Raw genomic sequence first — 20,508 nt, 5'->3', positions numbered from 1 at the left:
TTTGTTAATACAAATGTCTATCTAATTCTGACTCCTTATTATTGGACCATAGATTATTTACAGGCATTGGCTCTTTAATCAGTCAGTTAATGTAGAGGCAATGTGATCGGTTGATCACAACTATTAGTATGGTGCATTAGGACTGAGAAATTAGGGTGGAGATTGTGAGCAAGCCTGACAATGGCGAAACGAGCGTCCTACTTCCGGGTCACGTGATGCGCACACGTGACGCCGGCGTCTACCCCAGGCACAGCGGCATGCACTCGAGCCAATGATATCACCACAGACTGTACTACTGTACTGCTCGCTGATCAGGTAAGTGGCGCACACTCCGTGCACTGCCTGGCGCATCAGAGCAGACGGCCACGAATCCTATCAGCTAATTTTTCTAACATCTGACTGCAGTAATTGTGATTATATATTTGAGACTATCAAGTGTCACACACGTGTTCTTTATTTATAATTGGTGATATGTCAAACAGCTATTGTGTCACCAGACATTATGCATAATCTATGTGTTACACTAACCATTTACTGATTCTCTGGCTGGTTGTTTACAAACTGTTATCTGGGTCATATGAACAACAATATTGGATTGTCTTATATATATTTTTGTGGCTAATTATTAGAGTGCATGCAGGCATCAGTACAATATTAATGAATATGATATATGTGAACTATGTTTATCATTCTACATGCCTGGTCTGTGTTTAACTGGCATTATATCATATTGCTGGTTCAGCATATTATATATTTAAATTGATTATTTCAATTATCTCGCCAGGCTTTTTATTAACTTCCAGGAGGAATATATCTTCACAGATTTTTGTACTGAGAGACAACAGTCTCCAGTAAATTATATGTTTCTTGTTGTATGTATATCAGTTTGTCTATACTGAGAGACAACAGTCTCCAGTAAATTATATGTTTCTTGTTGTATGTATATCAGTTTGTCTATTTTTTAATAATTGCTCTTTTAAATATATTCAATAAAAGTTAATTTTTAATAGGCTATATTAGCCATATCTCGGTACCTATCGTGTGCCCCCAAAAAGAGTCCTTTCCTTTTCTCTTTACCTACATGTTATATATTGACTCTGGGGAGCACCAGGGACTAACCAACATATAGATCTTTTTGACCGAGGTCTCATGATCATTCGTTGGGAATATTGATATTGATTGAGAACATATATAATTGTTCCTTGAATAGGTTATTCTGGAGATATATCATTGTCAATAATATAATAGCCATCCTTTTCAGTGTGGTTTCCATTTTCTGTTTTTGTGTAGAATAAAGAAATGGTAAAGAATGTGGCAACTACAGTTTGATGCCAAAACATGCAAAATCATGTACTTGGGTTTCAAAAACCCAAAAGCTAAATATAGCATTAGTGGCACTAAAATGGAACTACTGAGGAGGAAAGGGATCTAGAAGTCACTAGATCAGGTGACTTAAAGCCTGGTAAGCAATGTAACAAAGCAATGAGAAAGGCAAGTCAGATGCTTGGTTGCATAGGGAGAGGAATCAGTATCAGAAAGAAATACATAATAATACCATCATATATGTCATTGGTACGGTCTCATCTAGAATACTGTGTTCAATTCTGGAGGCCATATCTACAGAAGGATATATTACATTAGAAACTGTACAAAGAAGGGCAACCAAATTGGTGCATGACCTATATCACAAAACTTATCCGGAATGACTAAAAGATCTGAATATGTATAGTTTGGAGCAGAGAAGAAAAAAGCGTGACATTATAGAAACTTTTAAATATATCAAGGGTTTTAACAAGGTACAGGAGGAAAACATTCTTCAAAGGAAGAGGAGTGTTAGAACATAAATTTGATTAAAAATTACAACACAGAAAGGTTAGTGGATAAATTGAATATCCTCCCATCAGAGGTGGTAAAGGCTAAGGGCCTGATTCACTATGAATCGTAATATAGTGTGCACACACAGGGACTGATTCATACCCGGTCGCAAGCGCTGAGCGCTCACAACTGGGTCGATGGTGGCCCAGAGCGCATGCGCACGACGGAGCCGGCTCCGTTGTGCGCATATGTGAGACCCGGATAGTGAGACGGGCACTCTTCGGGTCTCGCAACAAAGGGGGCGAGCTGTCGATGTTGAGTGACAGCTCGCCCCGTTTGGTGGGTGGGTCGGGGAGGTGGCTGCCCAAATGGAGGCATTTTCATGAGAACGCCTGTCGTTTGGGGCGGCCCCACTGACATCACAAGTGATGTCAGTGAAGAGATTCCGGCTGTTAGAGCCGGAATCTCTCTGGGGCTTGCGGCTTCGAGACCCTACCACAAGGGTTTCGTCGCAAGCCCCGATGGTTGTGATGGTCTTGACCATTGCGACCATCATCCCGGCCGCTCACAATAGCTGTGGGTGGTCACCCACAGCTATGCAAGCGGCCAGGAGGCCGCACAAAAAAAGAAAAAAACACCCGATTCAGAGCAAGCGCTCTTTCAGAGCATCTGGCTCTGAATCAAGGCCATAGTTGAACTGCAATAGTATGCTAATCCATAGCAAATGCAATGCCGCCGCCGCACCACTACATAAGGATGCCCACTTCACCTACACGCACATCCGTAATGGTTAGCAAGACCATGAAAACATCGGTACAATCGAGTCCCGTCGAAGACTCACGCACAGTTAAGGCAAGTCAGACCTTACTCAGGAATTGCTTACTTCAGCACACGCTATGAGGCTTCAGGTTGTGTATGGTATTGCAGTGGCTAATATATGCACGCCCCTGCAACGCCATTGAAATGCACTGGCACACCTGTGTTCGGCCGACCACCCGACCATCACTACCCACAAGCGGCACTTTCTGTAAATCACTCTGTCATGGGTCTGCGTAGCCTCTGCAATTGCAGTCCTGATCGCAATAGCTGGTTTGCGTATGCGCTCTGCGATGCATACGCATGCGCAGATTGCAACGACTCGCCCATTGCATGCGTATAAGCAACTGAGGGCCTGATTCAGAGCCATTCGCTATTTGCGGTCGTTCGTTCAAAAACAAGGGGTGGCTATTCAAATGATCCGTTCGCAAATTGCAGTCTGTTCACACCTCTAAGTCTGAACAAGCGAGTAAAACATACGCTCGTTTATTTGATAAAAACGCCCCCTGGCCGCTTGCACCATACGTCATGTCCGCTATTTATTAGATTAATCGAGTACATCGTACAGCGTATGAACTGCTCGCTATTCTTGTGGTTGGTTTTTTCAACCGCTATTTTGCGAGCAGTTCTGAGTTTAAAAAAACCAAGTGACGTGGTCAATGACGCTGCTGTATTAATTATGCACTCCCTTAAAACGCCCGTTTTGACCTTTAAGCATGCCTGCGTTCGAATTCCACTCCCCCGTTTTCAAACACCTTCCCCTGTTACCACCCACATACGCCTCATTCTGTCACTCAAAATAGCAGGCACTCGCTATATAGCGTACAAACGATTTTCGGCTGCACTGACTGGTTTGCGCATGCGTACTAAAAACCGTACGCATGCGCAGATGTGCGAACATCGCTCGGAACGAGCGTACGGCCGCTAGCGAGCGGCTCTGAATGAGGGCCTGAGTTCCTTGCTGAATCAGTCCCTAAGTGGGTGGAGCAATTTAAATATGCTTGATATAGGCATAGCCCTACAAAGAAGACTAGATGGGCCAAATGGTTCTTTTCTGCTGTAAAATTTTATGTTTCTATCACACTTTAAGGTTTGGTACAACTCCCCTTATATAATTGAAGATATACAGTGTCTACTTTACATTTTTATGAAGATTTTCTTACCTGTCTAAATATATTAATAAGATAAGCTACTGTAGGTACTGTATAAGGAAAAACTAATAACATAGTGAAAGGCATGAAGAAGCTGCAACTAAATAACTTTTTACAGGTATTCCATGACAACAAATTGCACATCCTATTCATAAATATGCAACAGAATAAAAACAACTTGCACAAAATTGTAAAATAACGAGGGGGAATGGCCAAGCTTGCGGCAGGGCTAAACATACTTTCAAGGAGCTCCTCCATTGCACTCTCCTAACCCTTACCTCACTACCCACAGAAAGTTCCCACACTACTCCACCCGATGGCCTTCACATCTACCTACAATGGTCCATCAGGGGACACGGTCCGCAGAGCTGGGGGACATCTGCTGTGTCCTTGTGGGTTGCAGCCAGTTTGCACACTGATTGCTTGGACCTTGACTTGCAGCAGCTCCTGGTGACTCCCCTTCAGCGCAGATAAGCACCACACAGACCTGCTTCTTCTGCTTTTTCACCTCCTGCTGACAACCACCAGGACCTGGAGGTCTGGAAGCAGCTCCTGAAGGTGCTGCACTCTCCATGGCAGGTTCCTGCACTCCCTGCCAGTGACTGATCTGAATGGAGTGGCTGTCTGCTTATCCCTCCTGGGGGAATCCACTTGACTTGAGCTCCGGCCCCTTACCTCTTTGCTGTTGCAGCTTGTTCCCGCTTGCTACCAAACCAGATCACTACAGTGGGGCTGGTTGAGTGGCCGCCTGTTAGAATCTGCAGTTAGGAAGATCTTATTGCTTGCACTTTCCAGCCTGAGGAAATGCATTAATTACTGCCTGTCTGTGAGCAATGTCAGGTGCAAGCTGATTAATTCTCCTGTTTGTGCACAGCACAGCTGCATCGTTAAGGGAGAATTGCTCTGATTGGGGCCTGTTCCTGTTAAAACCCAGCCAGTCCTTCATTCCATGCCAGTGATAGAGTTTCTTCATACTTCCGGTTTCCAGTATCCTGTTTGTCAGTTGAGTTCAGAGTCTGTCTTGCTGTGTTCTGTGTGTGCCATTTGTATTCCATCCACGCATGTTGCTTGTACCATCTGGGCAGCACGGAGTGCTTCCTACCTCCAAAGCACCTGTCACCATCCAGCGGCTTGTGTCAACCTGGTGGCGCTAGTCGCAGTTCTGTGGTCGGGTGCGCAATCCCGCATACCGTCACCAGTGTCATCCCGGTGACACTGGTAGCAGCTCTGCGTTCCAGGTGCGCAATCTAGCACACCGTCGCGGGTGTCATCCCGGCAACACTGATAGCAGCTCTGCATTCCCGGTGCGCAATCTTGCACACCGTTGCCAGTGTCATCCCGGAGACACTGGTAGCATCTCTGCATTCCAGGTGCAAAATCCAGCACACCGTCGCCAGTGTCATCCCAGCGACACTGGTAGCAGCTCTGCATTCAAGGTGCACAATCCAGCACACCATTACCAGTGTCATCCCAGCAGCACTGGTAGCAGTCCCACGTTCTCTGTTGCATACCTCTCCTGAGTCTCATCATCCCAAAGGCTGCAATGGTCCTGGAGTCCCGGTTCACTATCAGCCCTCAAGGCTGCTACAACAGTCCAAAGGCTGCTTCACTCCATTAGTCCTTTGGCCACAACTATAAACTCCACAATCAGCCCCAAGGCTGCTCCAACAGCCGAAAGGCTGCATCACACCATGAGTCTCTTGGCCAGAACTATAAAGGCCGCAATCAGCCCCAAGGCTGCTCCAATAGCCCAAAGGCTGCGTCACACCTCCTGCCCTTGGCACAAATAGTCAAAGCAAATCAGGCCTAAGGCAGCATCAACAGCTCAATGGCTGCAACCAAATCCTTAACCCTTGGCCATGACTAGTACTAAACATTCCAGCCCTCAAGGCTGTCATCAGTAACTCTACATAAACCTTGGTGATTCCTTCCAGGAATTGTTACACCGCCATTGCAGAGCTGCACTGCTTTGTCTGCCTCCTACTCCTTGGGTGCCAGTGTCCTGTGACTTGCTACCTCCTGCTGCCCACAGGGAAGTGCCTCCTGCATGTGAGGTTCTGAATTTGTTGTGGACCCAGGGTGGTGATAGGAGCAGATACAGAAGCAGACTTAAATGAAAAAGTGGAGTTTTTAATAAGTGACTTAGAAGACATGGGAATGGCAAATAAAAAGTCCAGGTATAGTACTAAAGTGCACTTGATAACTGTAGTGGGGTTAATGGAATGTCCAGATAGTGACAGGCAGGAACAGTCCAGTAAACAAAAATGGTGAGCTGTAACTGAATGCAAGAATGATGAGCTGTAACGAGTGCAGGTATGGTGAGCTGTAACGAATGCAGGCTGAGGTAATGAAGTCCAGCTGGGAGTGAAGGGAGGCAAGGTTCAGGGAATATCAGGTTCAGGTACTCAGGCAGGTGAAAGGTATGTGGAGGGTGCAGGGTAAATCCAGCAGGTTGGAGCAGGCAAGGTTCAGGCTAGTAGCGAAACAGGCAGGCAGGCAAGGCACAGGTACTCTCTCTCAGCCACAGTTGAGAAACACATTGCACTGGCAAAGGAAGGAAGGATCTGGACCTTCCTAAATACTCAGTGCCATGCTGTGACTGGCTGGAATCACATGGCTGCAGGCAAGATGGTGGTGCCCATGCCAATGGAACAGAAACACCGCCAGACCTCACCAGGCCTAGTGACAATGTGCCCACACAGAACCACATGCAGCCAATGTCCTTCGCCAAACACCAACACCGCTGCCAGAGGCCCCACACCATAACAACCTCACAGGTAATACCTGGTGACTACCATGCCGAGAAACCCAGGCTGTGACAGTACCCCCCCCTTATGGGTGGCCTCAGGACACTCACCAGGCTTCTCCAGATGTGCAGCATGGAACCTCTTGATGAGTGCAGGAGCATGGACATCTAGGACATCAGTCCAACAACGTTCCTCTGGGCTGTAGCCCTTCCAGTCCAGTAGGTACTGCAAATGTCCTCCGTGGAGATGGGAATCCAGGACCTGGGAGACCTCAAACTCTATGCCCCTTTCAGTCTGGACACTGGGAGAAGCAGGCAAGACTCTGTGGAACTTGTTTAGCACCAGGGGTTTCAACTTGGAGACATAAAAGGAATTGGGAATTTTCAGATAAGGGGGTAGCTGAAGGCAATAAGCCATGGGGTTAATGACTTTTATGCTGGAGAAGGGCCCGATGAAGCGTGGAGCAAATTTTATGGATGGTACTCGAAGTCGTAGGTTCCGGGTGGACAACCAGACCTGGTCTCCAACTTGCATACGTGGTACTTTCCTATGCTTCTTATCAGCTTGAAATTTGTAACGGGAGGACGCCTTCTCCAGATCAGTACGAACTTGAGACCAGATTGAAGCAAATTTCCATACAGTGTCTTCTACAGCTGGGACATCAAGGACGGGCAGGCTTTGAAATTCAGGAACCTGAGGATGAAGGCTGTAGACCACTTGGAATACTGTTTGGTTCGTGGAAGAGTGGTAGGAGGCGTTATGAGCAAATTCAGCCCATGGCAGCAATAAAGACCAGTTGTCTTGGGAAGATGTCATAAAAATCCTCAGGAAGGTCTCAAGGTCTTGATTAGCCCTCTCAGTGGAACCGTTGCTTTGTGGGTGATAAGCCGTAGAAAAATTTAGCTTTACTTGCAATATGGAACATAAGGCTCTCCAAAATTTTGCTGTGAACTGAACACCACAGTCAGAGACTATCTCAGCAGGAAGACCATGGAGATGGAAAATATGTTGAACGAACAAGTGAGCCAAGTCAGGAGCAGAAGGCAATTTCTTTAGTGGTATGTAATGGACAGATGGTAGATGGTAGTGAACCCTTGAGAATTCGGCAGATCTGTGACGAAGTCCATGGAGAGATTCATCCATGGACGTGATGGAACAGGTAGTGGCAACAACTCACCAGCCGGTGCCTGACGTGAAGATTTATGCTGGGCACATGAAAAACATGAAGAAATAATTTCTAACACGTCTGCTTTCATGGATGGCCACCAATAGCCTCTCTTTAAAAACTCCAAGGTCTTCCGAGTACCTGAGTGACCTGCAAAGTGAGAGGAATGAGCCCAGGTGAGGAGCTGCTTCCTTAACTCCGGGGCCACAAAGGACTTCCCTGTAGGGGGCTGTAACTGTAAGGTGGCAAAGACTATTGACTCCAAAACAGGGGTATTTTGTTGATTCTCTGATTTGTCATCACAATGGAAAGATCTGGACAGGGCCTTTTGATTAAGGGCTCCAGACTGGAAGGTCAGGGTGAACTGGAACCGAGCAAAAAATATCGTCCATCGGGCCAAACGAGGACTCATGCACTGAAGATTCTTGAGGAAGAGAAGATTTCTATGGTCCGTGAAGACAGTGAAGGGAAACTTGGCCCCTTCCAGCAGGTTTCTCCATTCTTTTAATGCCAACTTTACTGCTAAAAGTTCTTGTTCACCAATGGCATAATTTCTCTCGGCAGGAGAAAACTTCTTGGAGAAGAACCCACAGGGATGAACTCGATTATCGTCATAACCTGGGAAAGAATTGCACCCACAGCTTCTTATAGCGCATCCACTTCCACTAGAAACGGCCTATCCAGATCTAGTTGTCATAAGACTGGAGCTGAAATAAACACCTGTTTTATAAGTTGGAAGGCAGTCTCTGCCTCAGGTGGCCATGGGGCATGGTTAGCGTCTTTTCGGGTCAACGCGGTAATGGGAGCCAGCAATGATGAAAATCCTTTAATAAAATGTCTATAGTAGTTGGCAAACCCAAGCAATCTCTGGATGGCTTTCAAAGTTTGAGGACGGTACCAATCCAGAATCGAGTGCACCTTCTTGGGATCCATTTCTAGACTGGAGCCAGAGATGACATAACCAAGGAATGGCACACTGGGAACCCCAAGACACATTTGTCCAGTTTGCAGTAAAGGTGGTTCTTTATCAGATGGGACAATACTTCCTTCACATGTTCATGATGTTTTGTTACAGAAGACGAAAAAATCAATATATCATCCAGGTAAACTACAACCGAGACATACAACAGGTCCCGGAAAATCTCATTAACAAAGCCCTGAAACATGACAGGGGCATTGCACAACCCAAAGGGCATCGCAAGGTATTCAAAGTGTCCATCTCTAGTATTAAAGGCGGCCTTCCATTCATCGCCAGCACGAATACGGATTATATTATAAGCCCATCTCAGATCCAGCTTTGAGAACATGATGGACCCTTTAACTCAAACAATTCTGTGATCAGGGGAAGAGAATATCGATTCTTAATCATTATTTCATTGAGGCCCCGATAATCTATACAAGGTCTTAGACCTCAGTCTTTCTTGCCAATGAAAAAGAAGCTGGCTCCAGCAGGAGAGGCGGAAGGACGATTAAACACCTTTGCTAGGTTGTCCTTGATGTACTCTGACATGGCTTGAGTCTCAGGCATGGATAGAGGACAGGTGCGACATCTTGTCAGGTAGCAGCTCAATAGGATAGTCCCATTCTCTGTGGGGAGGTAAGACGTTCACCTGTTGTTCGGAAAAAACATCAGAGAACATCTGGTACTCCTTTAGATATCTGGAGATGTTAATGAAGCTGTCTTTCTTACAGGTCGTATTTTGAGAAGACAGGATTTCTGACAGTCAGCTCCCCATGAAAGAATCTACATTGAACACCAGTCTATCCTGGAATTATGTTGGCATAACCAGGGTAGTCCTTAAATGATTTCTTGAGAAGCCTCTGGTATCATTAAGAACTTTAAAGACTCGGAGTCGAGTGCCCCAACACAAACTAATACTGGTTGAGTTTCCTTGGTGACCACTCCTTTAGCTAGAGGACGTCCATCTACAGAAGTCTACAGAAATCAGGGAAAATGCTTGCTTGAGAGATGAACAATGAATCTGTAGTTTATCAACTAGGCTGGAAGTCATGAAGTTTCCGGCTGCTCCAGAGTCTAATAGAGCAGAGACGAAGATAGGATTAGGCTTGAGATCCAAAGCTAAGGAAATCTTGAAATCTTTAGTATTTGGGAACAGGCAAATAACTCCTAACTTGATGTCCCCAAGGTCAATTAGGAACATGAATTTCCTGTCTTGCAGGAGCAGGAGGCCACCAGGTGACCCAAATCTCCGAAGTACAGACAGAGGTTTTTAAGCATCCTTCTCTGATGTTCCTCTTTGGAGAGATGGGTTTGGTTCACCTGCATGGGCTCCTCATCTATAGGATGGGGTGGACAGGTAGGCAAGGGAGACGTAAATGTCCTTTGACGGTCAGTTCTGTGTTTTTCAGCCTGGCGTTCTCTGAAGCATAGGTCAATTTTGTTGCAGAGTGAGATCATATCATTTAAATTGGTAGGAAGCTCACGGATAGTCAGATCATCTTTTAATCGGTCGGACAGACCATGCCAAAAGGCTGAGGAGAGGGCCTCCTCATTCCACTTAAGCTCTGATGCCAAGATTTGAAACTGTACAGCATATTGGCTGACATGATGGGTTCATTTTCTCAGGGTCATGATGCTGGATGATGCTGACACTGTGTGTCCAGGTTCATAGAAAATCCTCCTGAATGAAGATACAAAGTCTGTATAGTTATCCAGCAGTGAGTCTGAATGTGCCCAGAGTGGGGAGCCCAATCCAGAGCCAAGCTGGTAAGCAAAGACATGATGTATGCCACTTTGGTTCTAGTGGTGGGGAAGTTATCAGGCTGTAACGTAAAGTGTATATCACACTGATTTAAAAAACCACGACAGAGCTTAGGATTGCCATCAAATTTGCTTGGCATGGGTAGATGTAGACGAGGGGATACCCTGGTCCCTGCATTACCAGGCACAGGAGGAGGTGGAGTTGCTGATACCCCAGGGGTGATTAACGAGGTTTGCAGATTATCTTGGCATTTAGACATCTCCTGTAGGAACTGGGCCATTTGATGTTGCATAGCTTCCAGGTTTTCTAAACAACCAACAATACAGCGAAATAAATCCAATCCAGATTCCTGTTCCATGGCTGGATCCATGGGGCCAGTGCAAACTGTGAGGTTCTGAATTTGTTGTGGACCCGGAGTGGTGATAGGCACAGACACAGAGGCAGACTTAAATGAAAAAGTGGAGTTTTTAATAAGTGACTTAGAAGACATGGGAATGGCAAATAAAAAGTCCAGGTATAGTACTAAAGTGCACTTGATAACTATAGTGGGGGTTAATTGAAATGTTCGGATAGTGACAGGCAGGAACAGTCCAGTAAACAAATATGGTGAGCTGTAACAGTATGCAGATATGATGAGCTGTAACTGAATGCAGGAATGATGAGCTGTAATGAGTGCAGGTATGGTAAGCTGTAACAAATGCAGGCTGAGGTAATGAAGTCCAGCTGGGAGTGAAGGGAGGCAAGGTGCAGGGAGCAGCAGGTTCAGGTACTCAGGCAGAGAACCACACGCAGCCAATGCCCCTCACCAAACATCAGCACTGCTGCCAGAGGACCCCACCATAACAACCTCACAGGTATTACCCAGTGACTACCATGCCGAGAAACCCTGGCCGTGACACTGCAGCTATACACAGTCTCTCCTACAAGTCAGTGAGTGCTTCTGCCTCCTTCCATCCCTCCCTCTATGGGTGCAGGCCTGTGATCCTATTTGAGTTGTCCATAATATCCTATCTCCCTGCTCCTGGGGATATTATTGAAGGTCCGGAGACTCTGGTGCTAAGCTCCTTCGCTAGACAGCTAACTGCTGGTGGCCTTTGGGCCCACTTATTTGGCTTACATCTGCTGTATTTAAAGTATAAATTCTTTGTCAAGTGTCTGTTGAATCCTATATTTATACTAAATTGTTTTCTCAACATCTCACTCATATCTCTATTACATGATTGCCACCTAGTGCTTATAGCCAGTATTACATAGGTCATTTCTATTTACTGATTAATTGGTGTGCTGCTGCCTTGTTGATGGTGTTGCCGCATGCTTTGTGTTGGCTGGCTAGCCATTGGCCTCTGGAGTTTGGTGCTCAATATTATTTCTCTGATGTGACATCTATACATCTATATTCTAACTGTTCGACCATCGTACACCTACTGTACATTCACAATTTTCCACGAATATGGTAAAGGACAAAAAATCAGCTCAGAAAATAGACACCCCTTGTCCAAGAGACACTGTATCTCAATTGGACATGAGGCCTTTTCTCCAACCCATTCCCTCTAAACATGGCCAAGAACTAAACACCACAGACTCCTCCCCTTCTCTGTCTAACCTTCCGAGCCCTTCCTAGCTGAGGATCCGGTCCTCCATCCTTCCTCAAAATTTGGAAGTGAACTCAAGCAAATCCTGACCTACAATATAACACTATAAACTAAATAGGATCTACAAAACACCATACATCAGGAAGTAGCATCTGTCAAATGCAATCTCTCTCTACTCTCTGATCACCTTATCTCCTTAGAAGAGAGCCAAGAATCCTCAGATACCACCCTCTTTGAGCTAAAATACATTATTACCACCCAGTCAGCTGAGCTACAATCCTTGAAGTCTAGACCTGGACAACAGGGGAGGAGGAACAACATCCATATTAGAGGCCTCCCCCAACGATGTCCCACATACCGGTCTAGTTGATGCTCTGAAAAAGATTTTTGACAAGATTCTGGGCAATGATCCAAATGATAAAATAATCTTTAATAGAGCTCATTGAGCTCTTCGCCCCCGAGAAGGCTGAGAGGTCATTTGCCGCCTACATAATTTTTTCCCAAAAGAAGGAGATAATGCATAAAGTTTGACAATTGTATAGAGTGGTCTTCAATGGTGATACAATCCATATCTATCAGGACTTATCCTGGCACAAGTTACAACAGCATAGAGCCCTGAAGCCACTAACAGATGAACTTTGCAAGCATCAGCTCAAACACCGTTAAGGCTTCCACTTTCACCTCCAAGTGACCTCTTATGGTAAGTGCATTCATTATACTGTATGCTCAATCTGAATTGCCCTCATTCTGCTATACCTTAGGCTTGCCTAACTGAAAAGATCCATTGGCCCAACTGGATCTACCCTCCCATTTGGAGGTCATGCCCCTCTTAGCAGAAAGTTCAACAGTCTAACGGTCCAAAAGGAGACAAAGAAGCTTACCTGATCATGCTGAGTCTGATGGTACCTGAGGCTATATCACCATTGGTCCACATAGCCATGTCCATAGTTTCTCTGTTGGGAGATTGGTCATGGACCCTGTGCATATCCTTTCAATATTTAATATCCTTGTGAACTTTTTGTTTGATATACCTATTGTTCTTTCTCCTCACCCATCTCTCCAGAATTAATGTGGACCTCCAGGTACCTATTCTTTATACCCCACCCTACGGTTTACTCTACTCCCTTGTTTACGAACTTTTGATATTATTTCAGCTAAATTGTTGGATATTAATCCTTTAATTTTATATACCTTCTTTACATGTTCATATATCAATGTGTCTTTTATATTATGTGTTCTTTATAAATAGGATGTCTTATTATTTCACATTATTGCATTTATCTCATGGGGCTATGCCCTATGCCCCCCTCCCATGCTTCATGCTATTAACTTATGAGACATTGGCCTATTCCATTTTTTCCACTGTCTCAGTTGTAGGAATCTCATTGTTTATGTCTGTTAATTTGCTTGTTAACTATTTCTTTTTCTAGCTTCTTTATATTTCCCTGCCCCCACTGTCCTCCCTTCCTCTCTGGGTACAGGGGGCCACTTAAAAGTCCTTATTTCAACTTAGCTAATGGTCTCCCTTAATGCTCGTAGCCTAAATATCCCTGAAAAGTGGTCTAAGTTACTTTGGTTTTTCTGGGCGGGTAGGGTTGTTGTGGCTTTGATTCAGGAAACACATTTTAAAATAAGCAACCGCCGTTTAACAAATACCTTTTTTAGCATCAGTTTAGATGGGAAGTCCAAAGGGGTGGTGATACTGTTCTTGCAGAGACTTTCTGTCATAGACGTCACTGTCCATAGGCTGGTCCCAGATAGGCTTCTATTGATAATGTGCCAGATTTTTAACCAAACATTTACATTATTTAATCTGTATGCTCCTAACCAAGCCTAGCACACTTTCCTCAAGTCCAACCTTGACCATCTAGATACCCTGGTGAAAGGCATTGTAGTCTTGGGTGGAGATCTTAATTGGACTTTAGACCCCTTTGTTGACACTTCCAATAACTCACCCCATTTCTCTAATGCTAAATACCATCAAGTCAGAATAATTTTTCATGATCACCAGCTGGCTGACACTTTGAGGATCCTAAATCCAATGGGGCGTGACTACTCTTATTACTCCCACCCCCATAAGGTATACTCCCAACTTGATTACCTATTTATGAGCCATAGGCACGTCCACCTCCTCGCTGACACTTCAAATGAACCAACTATGTGGTTAGATCATGCCCCCATCTCCATGACCTGGACTTGGAGTCTCAACAACTCTCTTCTGCAGGATGCTTATTGGAAAAATTATATTGAATCGGCTCTGGCCCACATTGATACTATTGAAGTCTCTCAGCTTACCCTGTGGGAATCCCATAAGTGTGTTGTTTGGGGTAAATTTATTCATTTGGGGTCTTACCTTAAAAAGCAGAAGATGCACAAATATCTGCTCAACTCCAGTGGATTAAGAAGCTGGAGACCTTCCACAAATCCTTCCTGGCTGGAGATGTTTATCTTGAACTGACAGAGGCAAGTTCAGCACTCTCCAACAAAATTAAGCTATCGGTACGGAGGTGTAGTAATCAATTCTATCAATGGGGGAATAAGCCAGGTAAACTATTAGCTTGGGCTCTTCATTGAGCGTCTGGTTTTAGTAACTCCATCAAAGATTAATTGGGTACACCGCATTCCCAGACTTCTGAAATTGCTTCCTGTTTTAAACAATACTATACTGCTTTGTATAATCTGGCTGACTCTTTCCCCCGACCAAATTCTCTCCCCTCCCCTCAAGATGTGCTTGATTACCTCTCCTCAGTCTCTTTTCCAACTCCCTCTGACAGGGACTCCCTGGAACTCCTCTTTACTTTACCAGCAGCTGAGCTGGCTATCTGCTCTTCTCCCTCAGGTAAAAGCCAGGGTCCACATGGTTTTACTATATACTACTACAAGACCTTTAAGACACACTTGACCTTTCATTCTCCGTGCTTTCAATGCCATCGCTAAAGATATGCAATTTTTCAAACAATCTATAGAGGCACACATTTCCGTCATCCTCAAATCAGGAAAGGACCCCTCCATGTGTCTGAGCTACAGATCTGTTTCACTTCTTAATGATGACCTTAAAATATATGACATATTGATTGCTAATGTTCTCTATTTCTTTCTCCCACAATTAATCCAGTTTTGTTAGGGGCCATGAAGCTTGTGATAACACTAGGTCGTTACTTTAATCCAGCTAGTCTCCCGGACTCAGGTACCCACCATTTTCCTGTCCACTGCCACTGAAAAAGCATTTGATAGGATTAGTTGGACTTTTATGAGGTCTGTTCTCAGTCACATGGGACTGGGTTCTCTTGCTACCAGAATAATGATGGCACTTTATGCAGCCCCATCATCCAGAGTTCAAATCAATGGTACTCTGTCAGATTCCTTCCTTATAAGGATTAGGATTGCCCCTTACCTCCACTGATTTTCATTCTTTGTATAGAGAGTCTGGTGAGGGCAATTAGGACCAATCCTCTCATTTCTGGTATTCAGATTGGAGATGAGGAACACAACTTAGCATTATTTACTGACGATCAGTTAGCTACTATTTCCCATCCTGTAATTTCCCTCTCACACTTGATTCAGGAATTTGAGAGACTTGGGCAATTGTCAAACTTCAAGATTAACTTTTCAAAATCTAGGGCCCTCAATATCTCTGCCCCTCCTTCCATGGTATCAAGCATTCAATATGACTTCCCATTCACCTGGCAGCCTTCCTACATTACATGCCTAGAGATCAAACTAACTAAAAATCTATCACAATTATTCCACACAAACTTTACCCCTCTTCTTTCCTCTATCCACTCAGATTGCAATAGTTGGTACTTGAAACAGCTTTCCTAGTTTGATTAAATCAATGTGGTTAAGATGAACATGCTTCCCAAACTGCTATATGTCCTTCAGCCCTTGCCAATAGCTGTGCCCGACTACTGGTTTTGATCTATTTCTTCCTTAGTGCAGCAGTTTATTTGGTCCAGGAAAAGACCTTGAATCCGATGCAAGGTGTTATTGCGCCCAAAACAGATGGGAGACCTCCAACTACTGGACATTAAATTATACTACAAGGTCATACACCTCACTAGAGTCCTGAACTAGAAATAAGGACATAAAGCAGTGGGTTGCTTTAGAGGGTCAATGCATGAAACAGCATCTGGAAATTGTACCTTGGTTACCCTCTCTTCCCATAATTTCTCCTCCCCACCCAACGATATTTCTCACACTTTTAAATGTGGAAAACACTAAGAGGTAAATTTACTAAAATTAAAGTTTTTAGAAGTGGAGATGTTGCCCATAGCAACCAATCAGATTCTACTTAACATTTAACTAGCACCTTCTAGAAGATAATAGCTAGAATCTGATTGGTTGCTATGGGCAACATCTCCACTTCTAAAAACTCTCACTTTAGTAAACTTACCCCTAAGACACTATATATCCTCTGTTTTTGTCCCACTGACCTCTTCTTTAGTCAACCCATCATTTCCATCAGGTCTACATCCTACCATTTTTTGTGTTGGACCTCTGCAGGGCCTTTTTAGAGTCAACCAGCTGGTGACTGTTACAGGTATCAAACAGTTTTCAGAGATTCAAGATAAGTGGGCTATCCCCCACACTGACTTTTGGACATTTTTGCAGGTCAGACATTTTCTTACCACCTCCAATAGGACAGCTGGCAGGGACCTTACCCCCTTTGAGAAGCTATGTGTCTCACCCCAATCCCCTTCCCACATAGTGTACAACCTCTATAAACTACTATTAGATAACCATTCTGTCTGCTTTCTGACATTTGCCAGAGCCTGGGAAAGGGACCTACTGTAGGTCTATAATTGTCTGATCAGGAGTGGAGAACTATCTTTCTCAAGGCCCACTCCAGTTATTTTTGTATTGTTGTGAAGGAGATGCAGCATAAGATTTAATTGCAATGGTATAGAAACCCCTCATTACTCCACAACATGCTCCCTTCCCTCTCAGGCACTTGCTGGAGATGTTCCTCATCATTAGGTACTCTACTTCATATCTGGTGGGAGTGCCCCCACTTAACTAAAATTTGGACAGATATTATTACCATCTCCCAGCATATACTATCCATATCCTTGCCTAAAGGCCACACTTTTTGGATACTCAACCACTCTTCGGTACCGGTCACCACATACAAAAAGTCATTGCTCTGTCATCTTGATAATGTGGCTCACTCAATTATTACAGTACTCTGGAATTCTGGAGTGGTTCCACAAGATTGATTACATTATGTTTATGGAGGATATTCTAACTTCCTCCACAGATAAACCATCTGAATTACCAGTATCTGGTTTTCCATGGTTAGAAAATAAGGCTTCGGCTGACTACAAGACCTATATGTCTGCAATCCCACTAGACGTTTAACCTGAGTTCCTAGGTTTGTCTACCTACAGTCCCCTACTACCCCTTATTTGAAGAACATTTACTTCATGGATGCTGGTCCCCTTGCAGCCCACTCCATTCCCCCTTTTTTACCCATTTTTATATACCATTTTTCCTTTCCTGTTTTCTTCTCTCTTTTCCTTGTTTCACTAATCTTTATAATGTTCCTAAATTTCCATTATGTATGCAACATGCCTTTTTAAAGTTTATGCCATTACTTATGACCTATTGCTGTTGTTCTCATGTACTTTACATTTTTGACATGTGTGAACTGTCTAATTTGTTTGTATGCTTTATGAAAATTTAATAAAAACAGAATTTAAAATAACTTTACTAGGTATGACAAAAAATAAAAAGTATACATTTTATTCTATTGTATACATAATCAATTTGACCAAATATTTACAAACATATACTGCATCTAAAATTAGCAATTGTATTTTTAGAAAGAACTATGCTATTGACATTTTTTTATTCACACAAAAATTTGAATAACTCCACACCTTTGATCAAAAATACATCAATAAAATAAATAATAGTAAAAAAATTGTTCATGGTAATATGTACTGTAGTTTGTTTTAAATTAAAATTTACACAAATAAATCCTTACCATCTGCTGTAGGAAGTGGATTTTACTGGAGTTTTTTTCAAATGCACCACTGGAAAATTGTCAACTAAGTCACTGAAAATTAGATGGAACCCCTGCAGTCTAATCCTTTGTAACCAGCCAGTTCTTCCTGGGTTTTTTATGTTTGATTAATGCTACTGTAATTAAAGAAATTACTAAATAGAAAGGACCCGTCTGTCTGGACTTTGATTAACAAATCCTGTGATATATATATTTTTTTATTTAAATAAATATATAATAAGCTAGTTTTTCTATATTTTCTTAGATGTTTTGCAGAAGTAATCTGTAAATCTAATGATTGTATAGTCTTCTATTATAAAAAAAATAAATAAATATGTAGGTATTATGAAAGAGCAGTAATGAAATTAATGCAAATTAAATTAGTATATAGTACATTTTATCATAAATTTACAATTAATTATCTCATAAAAATAGAAAACCTAGTGATGCAAAAGAAAAATCAGTAAGCAGTCTTAAGTACTTTCAATCTTCCAATTTATATCAAAAGCAGTAACTCAAACCTGCGCTTCTATGAATTCAGCAGCTAGTACAACCTTAGAAAACAGGCATGCCCTGATAGCCTGGAGATAATATGTATAAAGGAAAAAGACAGGTCAACCAGCGCTAGCTCATGGAAATATGAGTATACTACACAATGTGTTGAATCCAATCCTGCTTGTATCTTTTAGTTCTGAGGGATGAAAGACAGAGACTAACATTAAAATACTCAGAGATGGCCAGGATATCGGCAATAATCAGTCCGGACAGTAAGAACCCGAATGTGTGGTCCCTATAGTCCTTAGATGGAGTTGATGGCTTCAGCGTGTTTCTAGAAGCTCTCTCCCTTTTATCAAGAAGTCCAATCTCTGAGAGACTGCAGCACTGAGATGGTGTGGATCTGTTTGTAAGCCCTGCTTGGGATCTATCCTGTTGTGTCCTAATTTTATTTACATTTTACAAAGCTATGGATTTTATTAGTATGTCTTAATAAATCACTTCCTGCTTCTGATGGGAATCTGCATGTCATACATGAGACAGACGCATCCCCAGGAGCTAAAGATTACATAAACTGTTACAGGCACTCGAGACAGAATACTAATGTAAGTGTCTACTTTTTAAGATTTATATCTGTTGTATCATCTAGCCTGTGAATGTGAAAATAAGATAGAGGAAAGGAAAGATACCTTTATGGACATTCGGGTGAAAATCTTAATGTAAGTCTTGGTCTTTCACCCCTCAGAACTAAATGATACAAGCAGGATTGGATTCAACACATTGCGTAGTATACTCATATTTTCATGAGCTAGCACTGATTGACCTGTCTTTTTCCTTTATACACTTCCAATTTATATAACTGTATCATAGAAACTCATTCATTATCAGATTGTATAACAAACAGAAAATTGCATACACGGTGTGAAATGTTATGAAGCATTTCAGTCTAATTACTTGAAGAACAATTGCATCTGGGCAATAAATTGATATCCCCATAGTTAAGAAAATCATATCAATATTTACAGTGCTAAATTGCAATATGAATGTTATGATGGGAATTCAAAAGCATGCTGAAAGACTTTGTGAGAATGTTTTTAGATCGTCTTTTAAAAAATAATGATGGCAGCTCATTAATAAGTTTTAACCTTTATAAATTGTGTCTCTCATTTTCTCTTGAGGAAAACACGTTACTGGTTTACATACTATAATATACTGAGATGTCTTGTTACTGATGTATGGTGCTATGAAGTGCAGGGATCAAGTCTGATCTTTAAAAGAACGCATTTTAAAATCTGTCTAGGTTTCAGCATTCAGTCTTTATTGTAATGTCAAGTAGTTAATAAAAACAGATCGAACATATATTACACATATTATATATTAATACATACTACATATTATACATACATCATTGATCATATTTTATACAGTAAGTATACAAAATTCATATGTAATTTCGAGCATGCTTTTAACTAGTGTAAAATCACTTGACTTATGTCTGATTAACAAACTCTGCCATATTGTACAACTAAGAAAGAGTTTCTGTTTGAATATGCAATCACTATGGCCCTAGTTCAGAGCCGGATGCTCTGAAAGAGTGCTCGCTCTGAATTAGGGCATTTTCTTTGGAGCGGCCTCCTGGCTAGTCGCATAGCTGTGGGTGACCACCCACGGCTATTGCGAGCGGCCAAGATGATGGTCGCGATGGTCAAGGACCATCACAACCATCAGGCTTGTGACGAGACCCTTGTGGTAGGGTCTCATGGCCGCAAGCCCCAGAGAGCTTCTGGCTCTAATAGAGCCGTAAGCTCTCCCACTGACATCACTGGTGATGTCAGTGGGGCCGCCCACAAATGGCAGGCGTTTGCATGGGAACCCATCCATTTGTGAAGCCACTCCCACGCCTCGCCTCCAAAACAGTGCGAGCTGTCAATCAAAATCGACAGCCGCCCTCCCTTTTGGTGCGAGACCCGGAGTGACGGAGCGCCCATCGCTAGCCAGGT

Source organism: Taudactylus pleione, unplaced genomic scaffold (assembly GCF_031769625.1).
Source record: "Taudactylus pleione unplaced genomic scaffold, aTauple2 ptg000201l, whole genome shotgun sequence".
Lineage (NCBI taxonomy): Eukaryota > Metazoa > Chordata > Amphibia > Anura > Myobatrachidae > Taudactylus > Taudactylus pleione.
The sequence above is the reverse complement of the archived record's forward strand: the minus strand, read 5'-3'. Positions refer to the sequence as shown.